The sequence below is a fragment of the Phascolarctos cinereus genome, unplaced genomic scaffold (assembly GCF_003287225.1).
Source record: "Phascolarctos cinereus isolate Bilbo 61053 unplaced genomic scaffold, phaCin_HiC Scaffold_8;HRSCAF=390, whole genome shotgun sequence".
Lineage (NCBI taxonomy): Eukaryota > Metazoa > Chordata > Mammalia > Diprotodontia > Phascolarctidae > Phascolarctos > Phascolarctos cinereus.
In genome coordinates, this window is record NW_027556291.1 from 16,437,897 (window position 1) to 16,443,896 (window position 6,000).

Below are 6,000 nucleotides of genomic sequence, written 5' to 3' on the forward strand. Positions count from 1 at the left end.
AATGGGCTAGAATCTAAGTTGTCTAGCTCCCCATTGGTGAAATTGCAAACATTTTCTCGTCAGTACAAAACAGAATCGGACAATATTAGTGGAACATGACTATGTTTAGATTTTGCTTTGTTTTCTCATTATTTTACATTAAATATGACAATTTGGCACTAGATTGTGATATTTAAAACAGATAGAGATTGGGACTGGACCTGTGCTTTTGTTGGTACTTTCAGGTAAAGAAGCTCCCTTTCCTAATGCAGGTCAGTGCCTTCTCTGCAACATATATTCTTAGAGAATTGCCTAGAGCACTGGAAAGTTAAGGGATTTTCCCAGGGTCACACAGCCAGGGTCCTCTGTCAAAGTCAAGACTTGAACCCAGGGCTTCCTGGCTTATTGGCAGCTCTCCAGCCACTATGACACATATCCTGTAATCGGATGAAATTGAACAGGTGTAAATGCAGAGTCTTAGAGCAGCAAAAAGATTAGATTTACCTTAAAGCTCCTGGATCCTGGTTCTGCCACCCAATGTGTAAACCCTTCCTACCAGCATTATGCCAACTGCTAATATGATGAGTATGATATCCTTGGCTTTATCTAAGTAATGTATAGAAATAGTAAATAGCCCAGAACCAAGCATATATCACTGAATGGTTCCACAGGAGCCTTCCTTCCAAATGCAGTGGGACCATTCTTGAGATTAGGTTGTCATGACCTGTTGTTGATGAAGCTGTGCTGACCTTTTGTGATCCTCTCTTCCTTTTCTAGATTCCAGATGGTCATAGGAAGCTATCTTCACATGTAAGACTTAGTATATATATGGGAAATTTGTACTTTTGAGCAAGAAGGTGGGTGCAATCTAGATTATTCCATTGTGATGAGAGAGATACAACTTTTCATTTGTGCTTCAGCTCTTTCATATTCTGTGTGAATTCTTTTTCACGTGAGCACCCAAATTCAAAGCCAGTGCTACGCTTCTAAGTCATGCTGACTGATTCAGGTTTCCTTTTGCCATCAATTCTTTTTTTTTTCCTCCTTTCTTGGTGAAGTTAATCTTCTAGAAATGACAAAACCATTTGGGTTTTTGATGTGAGTTCTCCATTGGTGCCAAACGAATGATATTTGTCAACATAAGTTCTTTGCCAGTTCCCTAGTCCCTGAATCCCAGCATATCAGAGCTGGAAGGGGCTTCGGGGCCATTTGATCCATCCTGCTTGGATTCTAATGGAAGGGTTGCTGTAGACTAGGGTACCTACACTGGTCAGGGTGCTGACTGCCTTGTTGATAAATGAAAAATGAACCTCAAGTGGCATGGCACTTGAGCCTGGGGAATATGTTGTCAACTGAGAAGCACAAGATGGTGATAGAGGGAACCCAAAGCCACTAGGGAAGGCAGTTGGGTTTCTAGTGGAGAATATGTGGGGGCGGGGGGCAGCTAGATGGCGCAGTGGATAGAGCACCGGCCCTGAAGTCAGGAGGACCTGAGTTCAAATCCGGCCTCAGACACATAACACTTACTAGCTGTGTGACCCTGGGCAAGTCACTTAATCCCATTGCCTAGCAAAAAATTAAAAAAAACAAACACTAGAGAATATATGGGAAAGGGAACAATGTTGGCATCTTTTGTTGTTATTCTTTAGCCAGCATCCAGTAAGCACCTGTTAAGTACAAGGTGCTGTGCTAAGAACAAGGGATAAAAAGAAAGGGACAAAATAGTCCTGGCCTCAAGAAGCTCACAGTCTAATGAGAGAAACAATATGCAAGTAACTTGTACAAACAAGATATTTGAGATAAGCAATAGAGGGAAAGCACAAACATTAAGCGAGTTCCCAGAAAAAGGCTTCTTTTGATGAGATTTTAGCTGGGAATTTGGTTGCTTTGAAAATTTGCATTTTAGAAAGTGGCAAAGTGTTAGAGCTAAATAGTTTCAGCTCAGACCAACTCTGCTGATCATCCAGAATCCATATTGTGTTTTTGTTTTTGTTTTCTTCTCCCAGTTCGTAAGTCTTGACTCACCCACCATGTGGCTCTAGATTAGAGGTGTCAGACAGGTAGCTGGCAATACTCCAGATTAAAATGTAAAATAGGAAATATTTACCAAAATAAATAAAAGTAGAATAGAACATAGATAATGTTAATATGTGGTTTTCTAAGTCAATGTGTGCTTCACATGGATCCTTATGTATGATTTAGTGGCTCTGCTTTTTATTTGAGTTTGACACAGCTGCTCTAGACCATGATATCTTGGATCCAGGAGATGGTGGAGCAGACAGCAATCCTAATTGCCAGAGTGACACTCCATCAACATACTCTTGGTGATACCACAAGGCCCTCTGGCCTTTCGAGAAACATGGGTGAGCTCCTGGAGGTGAATTAACATCATTTTTTTATGTTAAAAAATCTAATATTCAAATCCCATTGTGGTAAATATAAGTTTTTTGTAAAAAGGCAAAGGATACATGCTGCCATATCAATTCAGAGAAGGTATTATCAGACTCATTTTACAAACGATGGAACTGAGGCTTGGAGAGATTTAATGATTTCTCCAGCTAGTTAGTAGGAGATCAGGGATTAGAACCCAAGTTTCCCGAATCCAATGCCAGGAATCTTTGTTTGTTTGTTTTTTACATTTCCATCCTTTCTCAATACTTTCTCTTCCCCCATCACCAATAGAACCTTTCCTTGTAACAAAGGAGGGCAGTTAAGCCAAACAGATGTGTACATTGGCCATTTCTGACAACATATGTCTTGCTCCACACTTCCTGGCTGCCATCACTCTGCCCAGAAGAGGGAAGCATGCTAGGACTCTTTCCAATCACCACATTTAGCATGAAATATCAAAATGGAACCTCATTGTCTTAGGAAACATCAAAAGTAAAGGAGGTACTCAAATGTCAATGTGGCTGGGTGTGTTTGTGGGGAAGCAATTTCCCAGTAGAGACTTGGCAAAGCCAGCACTTTGGACAGTTAACTTCCTTTACAAACAGTGGATGGATGACATCTGCTCTCTGTTGATCAACATGCTGAGTGAATGACAGTCATTTTCTCTCACGTCCATATGGGATGTAAGCCTTACATTTTCTCTGCTTTTCTTGGAGGTCTTAAAATATCTGCTTGAGCTTCATTGATTTGTACTTATTTAGATATACTCTGCCTGGGTGTAGATGTGGGAACCTCTCAAAAGTGCTTCCATGATTCTTTGGTTTCCTTTTCTAAGAAGTGCTGCTCGTGCCTCAATGAGGATTCCTGCCTCTCTGCTCTGAATGATGCTGATTTTGAAGTCAGCAAAATTGATATTTGGATCCTAACTCTACCACTCACCATATGTGTGACTGTGAACAAGCCAATTTCCCTTTCTAGGCCTCATCTTTTTTAATATATAAAAGAAGGGGGGTGGAGAGAAACATTCATATGAATTGAGGTAGAACAAAGAAAGAAGCATTGACAGAACAATAAACACAGTGACTACAATAATTCAAATGGAAACAACATGAAAAGACATCAGAATCTAGATTCAATACAAGGACCAGCATTGGCTCCAGAGGCTTCTCAGAGGCAGAGGTGATGGGGAAATACTTTCTAGGCATGGGGGAGCAACCTTGTAAGGGCACTGAGGTGAGAACTGGAATACTAAGTTTAGGGAATAGCAAGTAGGTCATTTTGACTAGAAAGTAGAATGCTTAAAGAGGAATGATGTGAAATAAGATTGTAAAGATAGGTTGGATTTGTTTTCTGGAAAATTTTAAATTCTGGGCTGAGAAGTTTGCATTTTATTATAGAGACAATAGTGAGTCACTGAATATTCTTGAGCAGGGGAAAAACATAGTTAGACTTATATTTTAGGAAAATTATTGAAAGCTGTGTGGAAGACGGATTGGAGAAGAGCAAGATTAGAATCAGGTAGCTTAATTAGGAGGCCATTGCCATCATCTATGAGAGAAGTAATGATGGCCTGAACGAAGGTGGTAGCCATATACATGGAAATAAGGAAGTGAATGCAATCGATATCATGGAGGTAGAGCTGGCCAAACTTGTCACATGATTGGATATAGGGAATGAGGTTAGGGAGAGTTAATAATTGGAGATGACTCTGAAATTGTAACCCTTGTTGACTAGAAGGATGGCGGTACCTCATATAGAGTAGGAAAGTTTTTGAGGAAGGGCAGATTTAGGAAGAATGATAATTTCACTGTGGATTTTTTTTGGTTTGAGTTGGATATCTGGGATATCCAGATGGAGAATAAGAGAAAGTAAGACTGAAAATATAGATTTTGGAGTCACTTGCACAGAGATGATAATTGAGCCCAAAGGATCTGATGAGATAACCAAGAAAAAGGTTTTAGAGAAGAGGGCCCCAGGACACATTCTTAGGGAACTCTCATGGCTAGGGAATGGAGACAAGGATCTATTAAAGGAAACTGAGAAGGAGCAGTCAGAAAGGTCTGGAGAGAACCAAGAGGGATCAATATCATGAAAGTGGAGGTAGGAAAGGGTGTCCAGTAGGAAGAGATAATTGATAGTACTAAAATTTATAGAGAGGTCAAGAAGATTGAGAATTGGGGCAGGTAGGTGGCGCAATGGATACAGCACCGGCCCTGAAGTCAGGAGGACCTGAGTTCAAATCTGGGCTCAGACACGTAACACTCACTAGCTGTGTGACCCTGGGCAAGTCACTTAATCCCAATTGCCTGAAAAAAAAAGATTGAGGATTAAGAAAAAGCCATCACATTTAGCAATTAAGAGATTGTCTGTAACCTTGAAGAGAGCAAAGGATGCATTTGTGGAAATATTGAAGTAAGTTTTGCTGTTAAAAGCTCTGGTCTGTGAATTGTCAATCTTCCCTGGAAATGGAAAAGAATCCCAAATTCAACATCTGGTCCCACAGCCATGTTCCAAAAATCATTGCCCTCTTGGAGCTGGCACTAATACCCACTGAAAAGCATGGCAGAGTCCCCAAAGTCAACGTGGATCATTCTCAACAATTGTAGCTCAGAACAGTGAAGGGAACATTTTCTTTACCACCTTTAAAAAGAATTGTGCTAAATATAAAGAAGAAATCAAGAGTGATGTCTCTAAGAAAATGTAGTTCATAACTTAGGGATCTGGAATGAATCTGCAGATGCCCAGTCTGTTAAGACATTTCTTATTCTTCATGGTTTGAATAAGATGAAGAGAGATGGAAATTTATAAATGGGGTGATTGAATTCTGAGATGTAGTGTTGTCGAGAGGGTTGGTTAAGGCACAGCTCATCATGGCCCTGCCAAGCAGTATATTAATGAAGGGCAAACTCCAGGGCTGATTTGGAACTCCAGCATTACGTTGTACCGCTTCATACTATCCCTCGTTGCTTCTGCATATGCACCAGGAAGAGCTAAGGGAATTGAGTGAATGGAAATGATGTTGAAATGCGTCAGATGAAAAATGCCACGTGTGTTTGTGCATGTCTTTGTGTGTGCTTTTGCTTTTTTAAAATACTTCACGTTTTTAGCCTTTTTGTCCTTTAAAAAAGCAGTCAAAAGTGTTCTGTATAGAAACAGTGGTCCATCTGACAGTGTTATATCAGAGATAATAAAGCCTGGCAGTGTTTCTAGCCTTTTTTTTTTATATTGAGGATAGTATTGAGACTGTCTTTCTTATGTAGAATTTCTTTTTCAGTGATGAATAACTTTAAAATAGCATCACCAGTGAAAACCCATTCCATCTCCATGACTACTTTCCTCTACCCCTAGCCATCATGTGAGTACAGATTGGCAGAGGTGCATCCCCACTATGTTACTTTCTAGGTCAAAGTCCTGGTTTGTTATTTGTTATTTGCATTAACATCAAATTGCCAGCTGTGCTTGTTGTAGCTAAACTACCGAAAACCCCTTAAAATTTGGGGGACTACAGTATTTTTTTTTTTCAATTTAGACCTTGCAGATGAATGAGCCTTTGGAAGAGTAGAAATAACACCAAAAAGAGTGACTTACCATCCTTAATGAGGGAAGAATATATGTGCAACAGATACTGAA